The sequence below is a fragment of the Notamacropus eugenii genome, chromosome Y (genome assembly GCF_028372415.1).
Source record: "Notamacropus eugenii isolate mMacEug1 chromosome Y, mMacEug1.pri_v2, whole genome shotgun sequence".
Classification (NCBI taxonomy): Eukaryota; Metazoa; Chordata; class Mammalia; order Diprotodontia; family Macropodidae; genus Notamacropus; species Notamacropus eugenii.
Genome location: NC_092880.1, coordinates 12,939,779 through 12,957,561, shown reverse-complemented (window position 1 = coordinate 12,957,561; position 17,783 = coordinate 12,939,779). Strand labels below are relative to the sequence as shown.

The following is a 17,783-nucleotide window of genomic DNA, read 5'->3' as shown; positions in this document are numbered from 1 at the left end:
ATTTATATAATCATTTCAATGAATGTAGAAAATCTTTTGACAAAATATAATACGCATTTCAGTTAAAAGAAAAAACCTGCATGGACATAGCCAAGATGGTGGAATAGAAGGACAGACCTGCTCTAGTTCTCCCCCATATCCCATAAAATACCTGTAAAAAATGACTCTAAACACATTCTAGAGCAGCATAAGCTACAAAATGACAGAGTGAAAGAGATTTCCAGCCCAAGACAGCCTGGAAGGCTGACAGGAAAGGTCTATCGTACTGGGCTCAGAGCTCAGCGCAGCATGGAGAGGACTGGAGCAGACTTCAGAGCATAGAATGACAGGTAGTAGCTGTGGTTCCCAGATTTCTCAACCCACAAACACCAACAACAGCTTCAAAGGTCAGTAAGAAAACTCTGTCACCTGGGTGAGAGGGGAGCCTGGGTCCAGCCCCATCTCCGGCTCCAGGGCAGCAATAGTCACTGTGGCAGCATCCACTTTTGGAGCCCTAGGCCTAAAGACCCTGGGGGAATCAAGAAGCTGATCTGGATCTCAGCCCTGAGTGGCAGCCATGGGGTGAGGAGGAGCACTGGTGCTGGCATGGTGGAGTTGGTGGTGACTATGGAGAGGAAACGCTACTTGCAGATCCTGGGCAGAAAAGAGTGCTTGTGGTTGCTCACAGACAAGAGTACAGACAAAGAGAGAAGTAAACTCCTCTTCCTTGATAGTGCCACCGTAGAGGAACTGAGAATTTACAGGTCGATGGAGTATATCCTACATTTGACAAGGGACTCAGAACTCAAGTAACTAACTGGGGAAATGCCCCCAAAAAAAGGGGAAAAAATAAGACTATGGAAGGTTACTTTCTTGGTGAAAAGGTATTTTCTTCCATCCTTTCAGATGAGGAAGAACAAAGTATACCATCAGAGGAAGACATCAAAGTCAAGCCTTCTACATCCAAAATCTCCAAAAATAATATTCAATGGGCTCAGGCCATGGAAGAGCTCAAAAAGGATTTGGAAAATGAAATAAGAGAGATGGAGGAAAAATTGAGAAAAGAAATGAGAGTGATGTAAGAAAATCATGAAAAGGGAGTCAACCGTTTGCTAAAGGAGATCCAAAAAAAAAATGCTGAAGAAAATAACATCTTTAAAAATAGACAAACTCAAATGGTAAAAGAGATCCAAAAAGTCAATGAGGAGAAGAATGCTTTAAAAAGCAGAGCTGGCCAAATGGAAAAGGACTTTCCAAAGCTCACTGAAGAAAATATTTCTTTAAAAATTAGAATGGAGCAGATAGAAGCTAATGTCTTTATGAGAAATCAAGAAATTATAAGACAGATCAATAAGAATTAAAAAGTAGAAAATGTGAAATTTACCATTGGAAAAAACAACTGACCTGGAAAATAGATCCAGGAAAGATAATTGTAAAATTATTGGTCTAACTGAAAACCATGATCAAAAAAAGAGCCTAGATATCATCTTCCAAGAAATTATCAAGGAAAATTACCCTGATATTGTAGAACCAGAGGGCAAAATAGAAATGGAAAGAATTCACCAATCACCTCCTGAAATAGATCCCAAAAGGAAAACTCCTAGGAATATTGTAGCAAAATCCCAGAGTTACCAGGTCAAGGAGAAAATATTACAAGCAGCCAGAAAGAAACAGTTCAAGTATGGTGGAAATACAATCAGGATAACACAGGATTTAACAGCTTCTACACTAAGGGATCAAAGGACTTAGAATATGATATTCCAGAGGTCAAAGGAGATAGGATTAAAACCTAGAATCACCTACCCAGCAAAACTGTGTATAGTACTTCAGGAGAAAAAAATGGAATTTCAATGAAATGGAGGACTTCCAAGCATTCTTGTTGAAAAGACCAGAGCTGAATAGAAAATTTGACTTTCAAATATAAGAATCAAGAGAAACATGAAAAGATAAACAGGAAAGAGAAGCCTTAAGGAACTCATTAAAGTTGAACTGTTTACATTCCTAGATGGAAAGAAGTTATTTGAAACTCATGAGAACTTTTTTAGCATTAGGATAGTTAAAGGAAATATATATAGATATAGATATATACATATATACATATATAGATGTAGATGTGTATGGGTATGTATATATTTGTATATTACACATGTGTAGGTATATAAATGGACATGGGTGTATGTGTCTATGTGTGTACATATATGTGTATATGTATACATAGACAGAGGGCACAGGTTGAGTTGAATATGAAGGGAGAATACCTAAAAAAATTAAAATTTACTGTTGAATGGTATATAGTAGGAGTAAGAGAAAGGGAGAGACAGAATGTAGCAAATCATCTAACATATAAGAGGGAAGAAAGAACTTTTACAATGCAGCGGTAGAAGGGGGAGATGAAAGGAAGTAACTGTGCCTTACTCTCATGAGATTTGGCTTAAGGAGGGAGTAATACACACTCAATTGGATATGAAAATCTATTTTACCCTGCAGGAAGGCAAGGGGGAAGGGGATAGGAAAGGGAAGAAAACAGAAGGGACAGAAAATTGAGGAAAGGGATAATCAGAAGCAAACACTATTGTGGGAGGACAGGTCAAGGGAGAGAATGGAATAAATGGAGGGCAGGATAGGACAGAGGGAAATGTGGTTAGTCTTTTACAATACAGCTATTATGGAAGTGCTTTGCATTGTTACACATGAATGACTTATATTGAATTGCTCGTTTTCTCAATGAGGATGGATGGGGAGGGAGGGAGACTATGGAACTCAAAGCTTTAATAATGAATGTTAAAACTTGTTTTAGCATGCAACTGGAAATTAAGATATATAAGCAATGGAGTATAGTATTTCGCCCTATAGGAAAATAGAGGGGAAGAGGGATGGAAGAAGGGTGGATAATAGAAGGGAGGACAGACTGAAGAAAGGGGTGAATGGGGTGCACGCTGTCCTGGGGTGGGGGATGGGGAGAGATGGTGAGAAAATTTTGAATTCAAATTTTTGTGGAAGTAAATGGTAAGAACTGAAAAATAAATGAATTATATATTGAAAAAAAAACTGTGAATAAATAGATCTTTCCTTCAACTGACAAATAGCATAAATCCAAGAGTTTTTATTCTATACGAGGAAATAAATTTTCAATAAGACTAGGGGTGAATATGGATGTCCATTTTCACCACAATCCTAAAAGTTCAAATAAAAATTAAATTAAATGATATCTTCAGCAATCTTTCAGAACACAAAATAAATCCACACAAATCATTCCAATTTCTAGGTAACAATAAAACCTAATAGAAGAGATAAAAAAGAACTTTTATTTCGAATAATTACAGAATATATAGAATATTTGACACTCTTATCTACCAAGATATATAAAAACAGAATATTTGTAATTAGTTAGGTTTTTTAGTTCTGTTAACAGTGGTTTGAAGTTAATAATTTGTAGTAGTTTATAGTTAATAATTGCAAAAAATATTTGTTGCTCATGAATAGGAGGAATCATTATAATAAAATTATTATACTACCTAAATCATTCTACTTGTGAAATACATTACAATCATATTACCGAAGGATTATTTAACAGAATTAGAAAAGTAATAATGAAATAATGAAAAATAAAAAAATAATGAAATTCATATGGAAGTAAGCAAGTTCTAGAATCTCAAGGGAGAAACTTAAAAGAAATAGGAATGTATAAGACTTAGTGGAGCCATATCTCAAACTAAACTACAAAGCAGTAATTCTCAATTAATACAATTCTTAATAATATGTTATTGGCTAAAAATAGATAACTTAATCAATGGAAGAGATAAGGTAAACAATGTACAGAAGCAAATGTATCTGGTAGATTTGTATTGAATAAACACAAAGATCTGAGTTACTGAACTAAGGACTTATCATTTGACAAAACTGTTAGGAAAATTAAATAACGGTATGGAAGAAATTAGATTTATATCAAAACTTCACACTTATACCAAGATCCAAATGAATCTATGATCTTGGTAAAGATTTGTAATGGCAAGCAAAGTAAGATATTTTGCTATTTCTGTTTCAGACAATCTAACTGAATCTTGCCTTTGACTAATCGAGAATCTTTAACTAGAAATGGTGTGTGTGTGTGTGTGTGTGTGTGTATACATATATATATATGTATATGTATATGTATATATTAGAGAGAGTTTTAACCAATCAACCATGTGCAAGTGGCCTCTAATCAATCATGGGCTCTAGCCAATCAGATGCTGACTGAGTACAATTGTATGTAAAGAGAGCCAGAGTTAAGAGAAGCAGACCTGAAGAGAGCCAGCATTGAGGAGAAGAGGGCTGAGAGGAGACCTCTGATAGAGAAGACCAAATCTGAGAGCTGAAAGGAAGCCCTGTCTATTCATCGGTGCTGATTTTTCAGACAGAAGCCCTGACTGTTGGTCTTTATGAGTGAACAGAGATAATGGGGCTGGTGGTGTGTATTAGTATCACTGTTGCCCTGTTGAGCTTTGTTTTCCCAGAAAATGAAGTTGCTTAGTGGAACAGTCCCCATGACCTGAGACATGGAACAGGAGCAGAGAGCCACCTAAGTGTGAGAGTTGGGAGTGGCTAGTCCATAGAGGAAGAGCCATGGGACATGGAAGTCAACCTCAAGTCAAGAAGAAAGAGGACTTTACTTAGACACATGATACTGATTAAGAAGATTGTACAGTGACTGAGGGGTGGGTGGTGTGGTACTTTGAAAAAGGATACTTGATATTGATTGATGTTTTACTTAAAACATTGCTATTGTTAGGAGATATATACTGATTGAATGATGCATTTTACTTAAGGATGTTGCTATGAATGCCATGCTTGACTTTACTGAACAATGCTTAGTTTGTTACTGAATAGAGAATTCATTATACTATGCAATTAGGCCCTTAAAATCATTCACAGCAGCAGTCCTGAAGTGTGTTGTCATGATTGGCTTTACAAGATTATATCATAAGTAAATTTGAAAAATGAAGGAAAAATTACCTATCAAATCTATAAGTAGGAGAAAACTTCCTGACCAGAAAAGAAAAGAGATGACCACAGAAGATAAGATGAAAAATTTTGATTACACACAATTAAAAAGCTTTTGCAAAACTATAATACATCTAAGATTAAAAGAAACTGTTACATGAGAAATAATTTTTGCAGTAAGCTTCTCCAATACAGGTTTCATTTTCAAGATACTTAAGGAATTGATTCAAATTTATAAGAAAAATATATTTCCCACTAATAAATTGATAAATAGTCCTAAGTATGTGAACAGGCAGTTCTCAGGTGAAGAAATAAAAATGACCCACAGCCATATGAAAAAATGTTTCAACTCCCCACTAATTAGAGAAATAAACACGAACACAATTCTGAGATTCTACTTCATTCAGATTGGCACAAAAAAAAGAAAATGGCAAATTTTAGAAGTTCTGTGGGAAAAGTGGCATGTTGATATACTTGGTGCATCTATGAATGGGTTCCATGAGCCATTCTAGAAAACACTGAGCATTATATACAAAATGTTACTAAATAGTGCATGTCCACTACTAGGCCTTATCCTTAAAAAAGAGAGGAAGCAATTCTGTACATACAAAAATATATATTTGTAGCAGCTCTTTTAGTTTATTCTAGAACCTAAGGGGATGACTGTCAATTTGGGAATAGCTGACCAAATTGTGGTATGTAAACATAAATAGGATTCTACCGTTCTATAAGAAATGAGGAAACATCATCTCAAAGAGACATAGAAAGACATATAAACTGATGCAGAGGGAAATAAACAGAACCAAAATAATTTATACTGTGACATCTACATTATGAAAATGAATCATTTTGAAGACTTTCTTAAACTAATAGAATGAAATGAGCAGAACCAGGAGAACAATTTATACAATAACAAAAACTCGGTAAAGACAAGGAACTTTGAAAGCTGGAAGAACTGTGACCAACACAATGACCATCTAAGATTCTGTAATGCATAAAAAGTCTGAGATAAATAATTTCTGGGTAATTAATATCAATTTATTAATTTTAGCTAGCTAAAAATTAATCAATGAGGTCAGTGGCACTGAAGAACCAAAGACAAACTTTGGGACCCACTGAGAATTTAGATACTCTTGGAAGAGTGGGTGTCCCCCAACAGGCAGAAATCAACTCTGACTGGCTAACTATTAATGAGAGAATAAATATTATAATGAAAGGTAGGCTTATTCTAATGAGAAGCTGGGGGACATGACTCTGATTATATCATTCTGACTCATCTCTACCCAGACCACCTGTACCTTGGGCGATCTAAACAAAAAGATTTACCTCTATCCAAGCTACTTATGTCCCTGTTAGGTGGAGTCTCACCCAAGATTGAAGGAAATGTTAACCCAATCTCATCTACCAGCAATGTCTTTCCCAGGGACTAGGTTTGGAAGGAGGAACTAGAGAGGGAAAAATAATATAAAGAAAAATTAATCATTTCTCTCCATTCCAAAGAACTGATACTGAAATATATTATCCAGTTTCTGACTGAGATATAATAGATTGAGATGTGTACACAAAAATAAATAGACAAATATTTAAATAAATAAATATTCTCATCTATAGATGAGAAGCAGCTAGGTGGCACAGTGGATAGAAGTACAGAGCCTGCAGTTAGAAAGACTCATCTTTGTGAGTTCAAATCTGAACTAGCTACATGATCCTGAGCAATTCATTGAGCCTGATTGTCTCAGTTTCCTCATCTGTAAAAGGAGCTAGAAAAGGAAATCGTTGCCAAGAAAACCCCACATAAGGTCACAGAGGGTCAGACATGACTGAAATAACTAACAGCAAACAACATAAATTTCAATGACATAGATATACACGCGTATATCTGTATATGTTGATAGATAAATAAACGGATGGATGGATTTAGGTGCATCCATAAACATAGATACAGCTAACAGAGATGCAGATATATATGCACAGACACATGTACACATGTATATATGCAGAGTTATACATATATATGCATATATGTGTGTGTATATATATATATACAGATATTTGCTTTCTTTGACTTTGCATATTTGTTAAAAAGAATGTTTTTAGTTTTTCTTTTTACAATGGCAACAGGGAAAAACAGATTTTTGCTCATTTTTTTAAAATAATTGAAACAGAAAGGTTGGGGAGGGGGTGCTACAGATGTGGAATGTTGCGTGCACTTTCAGATGAGGTCACTGAGTTGGTACTTTTACTTGTCTGAGTTACGTTGTTAACAAGAGTTCTCTCACAAAGTGGGAGTAGTCTGTAAATATTTGTAATGTCAAAACAAAACATATCAATAAAACTTTTTTTTAAAGCAAAAGAGTTCTCCCTTCCCCTCCTTATTCAGTGATGATGCCTCCTCCCTTCTCCAAAAAAAAAAAAAATGGCTTCAGTCAGCACCATGGAACCTGCTCAGCCCCAGTCCATACCAGGTCATGACAGCAGGGAATAGCCCACCTACCCCCATATCATGGCAGTTTGCCTAAATACCCAAGAGGAAAAAGCCTACCTCATGTGCTGAAACTGCAAACCCAAAGTTATATGGTAACAACACAAGTCACAAGGGAATCATGGCGAACCCACTAGACAAGAAGAATAAACCAGAATAACTATATAACTATTTAAAGGGGTTGGGGGTGGAGAAGAATTAACAGGATTTTAGAGAATCACAGGAAAACGCCTCAAGATTAAGAAATGGTAATTTTTACAAATAATATAATATGGATAAGCTTAATAAAATCTTGGTGTTGTCTCTTCCTGAATACCTATAAATATAGGTATCACTAAACCAATAAAGAAATGGGATTACCACTCTATATACTCAGATAAAATTAGGTTAGAATAACACCATGTAAATCCCACAGTTCTGTGAATTCAAGCACATGTGAAAAGAAAAGCCACAGTTTGAGATCCATTAAAGCAGTCGGGCTAAATTTCAGCATTTTAAATCATCTGGGCTCCAGGTTTTCAGTGTGTTATGGATATATTATTACCTGTGGTAGTTTAATTACATTAAAAGATACTATGGTCTAAGCAACCTACTTCTGTTGTGAAAAAAAATCATGAAGCCCCCCCAACATTGAACAATCCCCTTCATTCAGGATCGGTGTTTATAGGGATTTAGATTAAATTAACATTAGTGGAATGGAATGGAATGAATACTGGATAGAAGAACAGGAGCCCAGGTTCCAGTCTTATGCTTGCTGTGAGACTGTGTGAGTCAGACTCTTAACTTCTCCACACCTCAATTTTCTTAGATTTAGAATGAGGTTAGAATATATCATTCTCTAAGATCTGTTTTAGGCCTAAAATTATCTAATTCTTTAATTTTCACCTTCAAATTATCTAAAGTTATATGTTACCATGATATTCTTGAATGAACATGTTATGACAACAAGAAAAGGCTCTCACTCAGTCTTAGTTTTTTTGTTTTTGTGTTATCCTAGGAAAAATATCATCCATACAGTGATCTACTCCTTACAAATAATACTCCATCTCCATCTCTATGCCTTTGCACTGGCCATCCATCATGCCTCTAATAGCATCTCTCCCCCTCTCTTCTTTTGTGACACTTGAGTTTTCTCTGATCCTTCCCCATCATCGGCTTCTAGTGTCCTCCCCTCCCATAGTGTCTTGTATTTATTTGTATGTTTGTATGTGTGACTATATATATAAATATACACATACACGTGACATCACACACACATATATACATATATATACAAACACTTACTGTTTTCCCCCTTCAGAATACAAATTTCTTTGTGAAGAGACTGTTTTACTCTTTACATTTATGTCTCCAATGACTAGCATAGAGTAAGCACTTAATAAATGCTACCTGAGTGAATTCATGATGGATAATTCTAGTTAACTACATGGAAAACGTTGGGAAAAATATCTTTTGAAAATCATGTAGCAGTGGTGTCTGCTTCCTAACTTTTTTGTTTCACCTACCCTACCAGTTCTGCTTTCCCCTTCTTTTGCAGGGTGATACTTTCCCCCACCCTCTCACTCCAAAAGAAAATACTTCTACATAGACCAATGCCTGACACCACACACAAGAATAAAGTCCAAATCGATGCATGATCTGAGTATAAAGACTAATACTATAAACAAATTAGGGGAGCGAGGAAGAATGTATTTACCAGGTTTCTGGAGAATGGAGAAATTTATGACCAAACAAGAGATAGAAAACATTATAAAGTGCAAAATGGATAATTTTGATTACATAAATTGAAAAGTTTTTGCACAAAGAAATCCAGTGCAACCAAGCTTAGGAAGGAAGCAGAAAACTGGGAAAGAATTTTTGCAACTAGTATCTGTGATAAAGGCCTCATTTCTAAAATATAGAGAGACCTTAGTCAAATGTACAAGAACAAAAGTCATTCCCCAATTGATAAATGATCAAAGGATATGAAGAGAGAGCTTTCAGAGGAAGAAATTAAAGCTATCTATAGTCATATGAAAAAAATGCTCTACATCACTATTGATTAGAGAGATGCAAATAAAACAACTCTGAGGTACCATATCACACCTATCAGATTGGCTAACAAGATAAAACAGAAAGATGATAAATGCTGGAGAAAATGTGGGAGAGTTGGAACACTAATTTATTGTTGGTGGAGCTGTGAACTAACCCAACCATTCTGGAGAGCAATTTGGAACTATGCTCAAAGGGCTACAAAAATGTGCATACCCTTTGACCCAGCAACATCACTTCTAGAACTGTATATCCCAAAGAGATTATAAAAATAGGAATGGGTCCCATGTGTACAAAAATATTTATAGCAGCTCTTTTTGTGGTGGCCAAGAACTGGAAATTAAGGGGATGCCCATCAATTGGGGAATGGCTGAATAAATTATGGTATATGAATATAATAGAATACCATTGTGCTATAAGAAATGATGAACAGGAAGACTTCAGAGAGGACTGGAAGGACATATATGAACTTATACTGAGTGAAAGGAGCAGGACCAGGAGACAATTGTACACAGCAACAACTGCAATGTGTGAGGAATTTTTCTGGTAGATTTAGTACTTCATAGCAATGCAAGGACTTAAAACATTCCCAAAGGACTCCAAAGGCAAAATGCCTTCCACATCCAGAGAAAGAAATATGGAATTGCAATGCAGAATGAAGCAGAATATTTTCTCTTGTGTTATGCCCTGTTCTGTTTGGATTTTTCTCATGGTATCTCACATTCATTTTAATTCTCCTATGCAACATGACTAATATGAAAATGTATATAATAAGAACGTATGTGTAGAACCAACTCCCCCCCAAAAAAGAGAAAACTTCTATCAACATTGTGAAATCTGCTCAGCTGCAACCCATGCAGGATCATGACAACAGGGAACAGACCAGTTACTACTACATAATACAGCTCGCCAATATTGGAAGGAGCGTACCATGTATATGACACCCAAGCCATAGGCTTCTTGACTTAATTTTAGGAAATTCTAAGGCAAAATCATAGCTAGCAATTTTTGCATCCAAGATAAGCTGCACAAAACATGCTGTTTGTGTAGTTGAGGTAAAGATGAGGGTAGAGAAGAGAGAGCTATTCTTGAGGGAGTGAGCAAAAAGTGGCCAGGCTAGAGAGGGGCTTCACCTGTCAGATGAACACCACCAGTCATTAGTTTCCTTTGTTTAATGAATTATCTTTGCTAGCTAAGCACTAAGCTAAGTTGGACAGTTAGTACTTTGTTGTTGAAGACCTAAAGGTACTGTCTGTGGTCCTCTCAATTTCACTACTGAGGAACAGAGCTCCTCTTACTCTGCTTATTTACATATATTGCTCTACTTTCAGGTTCCTTAGATCAGTTTTATGAGTAACCTGGGGGAAAGTCCCCAGTCCCCATTGCCTTTATGCAGGTTCTTAACCCAAGGTTCACGATTTTTTTAAAAATTATTTTGATGATTGTACTCCACAGAATTAGTTTCCTTTCTAATTCTCTGCATTTTATTATTTCTGTGTTTAACAATATTATTCAAAGAATGGTCCATAGGTTTCACCAGACAGGCTGAGGGGTCCATAACACACGAAAAGATAAGAACCTTTGGCATAGGTTCCCAAGTGGGCAATACCACCTGAGGGGGACCGTAGCAATCCATGGGGGTGACAGTAGCCTCCCGTGCAATAAGGTGGGGGGGCACAATGAATAAAAATAAGAGGGAGGTGGAAACATAAGGAAAGAACAGAAGACAAAATTTTGAACAACAATTCATATACATTTTATCTGTTGTGTAACAGAGTTAAAGTCAGAGTGACTACATTATTTTCCAAATAAACACACATAATGAAAGCTATAAGCCATCAATGGTCAAGTGCACTGACAGGTCTTAAGAAGCAAGTGCTGGCAGGCAAGCATATTAAACACTGTCAGGAAGGGCAGCATGCATAAGCAGGAATATGTGCATGTAATGATTAGTTAACAATGTGATACCACACAGTTACACGATGCAATATTACATCATCAAAGTTTCAAAACAGAAAAAAGCCAAATTTACAATTCATTATTAAATTTAAGATGTCATTTTAAATATATATATAGAATATTTTTTGAAATCACCCAAATGTAAAAAAAATGACTTAAGGATTAAACAAAATAGATTTCCAGGGGTATGCTGAGTATTTTTTTAAAGGAAGTGGGAGGCCAAATAAGTTTGGGAACCTCTGGCCTAGAGGATTACCATGTGTTCCTTTAAAGCTGAGCAGTTTAACTGCTGAACATCATTGGATCAGATTACAAGTGGTGGCACAATTATTAGTGACAATTAAAGCTTGAGGGTCCAAATCAGGAGGAAAATAATGAGGAATGTACCACTCACTAATCCTCTTTACCTGTTCTCTTCCAAAGGAGTAAATTCATTGGCACCTAACTTCAGCTGTCTCTCCAGTGACAGGTGTGCTCACATCATCCTAGGCCTTACGACTTGACCTCTAGCTGTTTCTTCTGCAACAGAGCCTGCAGTCTGACACCTGCTGCAGCGCTGGATTCAGTGGGAACCATGACTGCTGGAGGAAGCAGGAGGCTATAGGAATGTAGCCCCTCTCTCTTATGAAACTCAGTGACTCCAGCACATACAGCTGCATGCACTGTACTTCCAAAGTGCAAACCAACTCCAAGTGTGGGTGACGTATCATGTGTCCATGGACAGAACATGTGGTATATCACTAAGGCTGCTTCAGTCGCTGCAGGTACCAAATGTTTGGTTAGCCAAAAACAGAGGTCTCCCTGGACCCAAAGTCAATAACAGCCATAAAACAGGGAGCCACCGTCTCAAGTCAAGACTTGTCTTCCAAAGTTACAGGTTACCCAGCCTATTTCCTGTTGCTCAATGCTGCTGTAAGTAGCAACTAGCTCTTTGGAAGGAAAAGGAGCACCGTGACCCTGCCAGCTCTCAGACAATAGCTGGCTACAGGTCTCTAAGTCTAAAGAAAGACTCAGACTCTAACCTGAACTTTGAGGGTGTGCTAACACTTTTGCCCCAAGATCATACGATGATAATGGTAATAATAAAAACAATATTGATATAGTATGTTAAACTTTGCCAAAAAATTTACTCATAGTGTCTCATTAGAGCCTCACAATAACCCTGTAGGGTAGATGTTATTTTTGCTGCTATTAACTCAATTTTAAAGAAGAGGAAAATGAAGTTGAGAGAGATTAAAACAAGGATAGGGAAACTGCACTTTCGATGTGACCTTGAGCAACGGGTTCCCCCTCCCCGGAAAAGATTTATCTAGGGTCACAGAGTTTTTAAAGTGTTGGAGGCAGAAATTGAACTCGGATCTTAATCCCAAGTCCAGAATTCTCCCCACTATCCTACCTAGCAATGTTAGAGAATCATCAGGGCCAGAGGTATCCAACACTCCAGCCAGCAATTCCCCTAAGTACTGCCTGGACAAGAAAAGATGTAATTGGGAAATAGTTAATAAAATAAAGAAAAATACAATAGAACATAGGTAAAATTAACATGTGATTTTTACAATCCTCATGCCCCAGAAAGTGTCAATCCTTATGTAAGGTTTAAGAGCCCCTGTTACTATTTGAGTTTGATAATGGTCAAAATTGTCTTCCTTTAAATAGAAGCAAACTAAAAAATTACAAAATAGAGCAGGGCAGAGACTTGGCACCCCAGAAGATATGTTCAACCCTGATCTCGTCGAAATGTGACTATTTAGATGATCAGTCAAACTGGAGCACTCTTACAGAGACAGCTAGGTGGTGCAGTAGATAGAGTACTGAATCAGGGAGAACCGCATTTCAATCCTGCCTCAGATACTTACTAGCTGTGTAACCCTGGGTTAGTCACTTAACCACTATATACTTCAATTTTCTCACCTGTAAAATGGGGATAATAATAGCACCTACCTCCCAGGGTTGTTATGAGAAGCAAATGAGTGAACATTCAGTCAGTCAGGTCTGCTGTTCACCAGGCACCATGCTAAGTGCTAAAATAAAGACAAGAGACAGCCGCTACCCTCAAAAAGCCGACAATCTAATGAAGGGAGGACGACACAGAAAAAAAGAAGCTGAAAGGGGGCATGAGGGATGAAAGGAGGGAAGGCAGACAGATAGGAAATCATGAGGTGCCTGCCCTGGGCCACTGCCTTAAATAGAGCATCTGGGAGGCACTCTCTGATAACCACCCTGCACCCTCTACAATCAAACAGAGGTTGGGACCCTGGGGCAGCCACCTCACATATCTAAATCATTTTGCAAATCTCGCAGCACTATGTGGTTGGTGCTGTTGTTGTCAGACAATATCTTTCACTTCCTAGGATGGCAATTATGGTCAAATTTTATTGCAATTATTTGTTTTAAAAAAACAACAACCCTCTCCCTGCCTCTGCTGTCACTTGTGTTGCCATCATTTGAAGATTTGGCAGCTTCTTCTAGAAGATCTAGGACACACTTTCCCCAGCAGTTTCCTTACACACACACCCCATGTAGTATTAAGGTATTACCAGGAATACACTCTCAAATCAGTTGTCTAGAGTTCGCAAAAGTTACTTGACATGTGTAAAGATTAATCAGGGTTGCTTTTGGGTAATTATTGTTATAGGGGATTGTGTTTAAGGGATTCAATTTGTGAAGAGCTCCTACAAGGTCCTCAGTAACCAGCCCTTCCTTCCTTACTGCCATTAAGCCTTTGGAAACCAGAAGGTCCGATCTTCCATATTCCATTTAGAACCTCGAGACTGGTCTCTTCTGCAAGAGTGTGCTTGCTTGGTCCTCCCCATACCTTCGAAAAGAAAATCCCAACCTCTTGTTCTCTTAGTCCCTATCATTCAGAATCGATTCCTTTCTAAGTAAAAAATCACTTTCAACAGCCTGTTCTGCCATGCCATTCTGTTCAGCCTCATCCTTCCCCAATCTTTATCTTTCTCTATTCTATCCATCGTATTTTCAGAGACCTCTACTCTATTATTAACAAACTTCATTTGCTCTTGAACTCATCCTCTTATACTCTCCTTCCACTTCCTAACAATAATTGAATTCTGACTTTCCCCTGAAGACACTTCTACTTCAGCGCTAATTGTTTTTTCTTACCTTCCCTAGCGCACCATCACATGCATTGACAGAGTAAGAAAGAAGAGTCAAATTACTCATTATTCTGTTATCATTCCAAATGACCATCATTCCATAAAATCTGCCTCTATAAAATGAACAACACCCAATTGTATCATCCTATTCAGATGATGTTGCAATTCAGAATATTTTTAAGAATTAAGATGTTTAAGATTTAAAATATTTTGTCACCTCCTTTACATATTATCATTAAGCAATCATTTTAGCATTAATAATAACTTACTCACATTTATAAATCAATCAGTCAACAAGCATTTTTTAAAGTGCCTACCATGTGCCATTGACCACACAAATGCAGTTGATGAAACAATCCCAGCTGGCAAGAAGCTCATATTCTAATGGGGCAGAGACAATGAGGTGTTTATATACAGAATAAGTATAATGAAGTTAAAAACAAGGGAGATTAAGAGGGAGGACATTCTCAACTGAAGAAATTGGTAGAGGCATTACACAGAAGGTGATGGATTTTGCAGGAAAAGTTATTCTTTATGATGGAAATGAGAAAGGTGTGCTTTCCAGGTATCTGATATAGGTAGTACAAATTCGAGGAGAGAGGAGATTGATTGTAGGGTGTGAAGAAACAAAGAGAAGACCAGTTTAACTGGATCATACAGGTCTAGAAAGCGAATGTCGCCTGATGAGAGCGCTCTAAAGGTGGTACAATAAATAAAGCACTTGGTCAGTTTTCAGGAAGATCTGAGTTCAAATCTGAATTTAGGTTCTTACTAGCTGTATGGTGACCCTGGGCAAATCAGTTAACCTCTATCTGCCACAATTTCCTCAACTGTCAAATGGGGATAATAGTATTGAAAATAATAAGACTTGCCTTCCAGAATTACTATAAGGATCAAATACCATAATATTTGTAAAGCATTTTTCAGCCCTTAAAGCACTGCATAAATGCTAGATATTATCTCCCCACTGCCTCAGATACCCACAGGGGCAGTTGCACCTAGACACCTTCTCCCCTCAAAAAAAAAAAAAGAAAGAATGACATCTATGGATTAGTAAATTTGACTTTGATTCCTAGCAAAAGTTCAGAATTATTAACATGATGAAATGTAAACATCTCCAAAAGAAGTAAACCATGAAGAGACAGGATAGCATTATTTAAAAAAAATAGGTCATATGAGACTAACTTCATTTCCTAATCTAGAGTTACTAGACATATACTGAAGAAATATAACATATTTGGGGGCAGCTAGGTGGTACCATGGAAAAGAGTGCCAAGCCTGGAGTCAGGAAGACCTGAGCTCAACTCTGGTCTCAGACACTTACTAGCTGTGTGACACTGGGCAAGTCATTTAACCCTGTTTGCCTCCGTTTCCTCATCTGTAAAATGGGCTACAGAAGGAAATGGCAAAACTTCTCTAGTATCTTTGCCAAGAAAACCCCAAATGGGATCATGATGAGTCAGAAGTGACTGAAATGACTGAACAACAAATTATACATTTAGTTTATTTAGATTTTAGCAAAGCATTGTACAAAGTTTCATACCATCCTTGTGGATAGTAGAAAGATGTGGCCCATTGATTCTATCTCTACAATATCTTTTTTTTATCATTTTCGTTCTCTCCTATCATACAGCAACCACTCTATTTAGGCCTGCATTACCTCTCACCCGAGCTATTCTAACAACTTCCTAACTAATCTCTGTGCCTACAATCTCTCTTCCTTACAATCAGAGAGTCACCAAAATTATCTTTCATAAGCAGATCTTTTGATCTGTCAATCAGATCAATTTTCTGTCAGTTTGATCCATTGATTCCCTGCTCAAAACTATTCCATGGCTCTAGAAGACAAATTCCTTAGCTTCACAGTTAAAGTACTCCATAATCTCTATCTATTCTACTTTATTTCACTCTAGTTAACATCTAATTCATTCTTGTTCTTTTTCTTCTCCCCTTCCACACTGTCCATCAGGAGATCTAGATGCCATTTACCTTCTATCTTCATTAATTTTGACTTCTACACTCATAATTATAGATCTCAGAGCTAAAAAGAGCATCAGAGGTCAACTAATCCAAACTACTCATAGAATACCCTCCACAATACTACGCCCCTCTTCATTAAGTGGGAACCCAGTGTTTACTTTAAGATATCCCGTAATTAATAATAATAATCAATATTGACAGCAGCTAGCATTTATATAATACCCACTATGCACCAGGTAATGTTCTATGTGCTTGACAAACACTATCTCAAGCAGTAATTCCACTTTAGAGCATACCTAGTTGTTAGGTATTTCGGAGATAAACACCTGACTTCCTGTAGCTTCTCCCTATTAGTCCTAGTTATACGTTACAGAGCCAAGAAAAACAAGGTCTGATTTGATTTCTGTTTCAAAGAGTGTGATGTTCACTGTGATTCACAGAATCACAGGTGGGAGAGGACTATGGTAATACGCTACTAGCTAAATCTGTACCTAATCTGGAACACCCCCTACAATATCTCTCACAAAGTCATCTAGCCTTCGATGAAAGACCTAATTAAGGAGAAGTCAGCAAATTTCAAGGTAGCTCCTTTATTTTGAAACACCTCCAATTATTGGGAACTTCTTTATCTGGGGTTAAAATTTACCTTCTTCTTATTCTGTCCTCTCTTTTCTGTCCTTTGGGCCAAGAAAAATCAAATCAAATCCTCTTTCACAGACATTCCTGGATGTGAAAAAAAAATATTCTAAGGAATCTTTATCATTTTCCACCACAAATTAGCATATACATCCACCTGAGACCAGCAGGAACCTTACCTTTCTATAAATCTCTGGCAACATGAAGAACTTCTGCCTAAACATATAGCAGCAAAATGGGCTTGATATACGTAGAATTTTGCTGAAATTTTTCAAAGGTGTCTCCTTTTCCACACTTATCTTACATGATACCCGGTTACATATTCCGTTTTTCAGCTAACTGGCCCCAAACTGCTTGTTTCATCACCTGTCTCTGAGTTTTCACACTTGGGACCTACTCCCTTCTCACTTCATGTCTTAGAATCTATCGTTTTCAACACTAACACCATTCATCCCTTCCTTGTTGGTGTTCTCTTCCTCCTCAAATTGTCTTGAAGCAAATTATTTAATCTATTCCACTAGTCACTGTAATTCCCTTGAGGGTAAAGACTCATTTGCCTTGATTTGCTTTCCTTTGTAGATACATCTCCTAGTACTGTGCCTGGCACAACACTTGGC

General features: G+C 37.1%; 1 long non-coding RNA gene across 4 annotated transcripts in view; it reads right to left on the bottom strand.

Annotated features, from left to right (window-relative positions):
* LOC140516648 (uncharacterized) overlaps positions 1–17,783 on the bottom strand; it is a 155,087-nt gene that overhangs the window by 64,709 nt on the left and 72,595 nt on the right. The window contains exon 7 of one of the 4 annotated variants that reach the window (XR_011971407.1): positions 5,164–17,253. The exons of the other annotated variants lie outside the window; for them this stretch is intronic. This is a non-coding gene — a long non-coding RNA (uncharacterized lncRNA). Of the gene's footprint in view, positions 1–5,163; positions 17,254–17,783 lie in introns of those variants that run through there. 4 annotated transcript variants of the gene reach the window in all.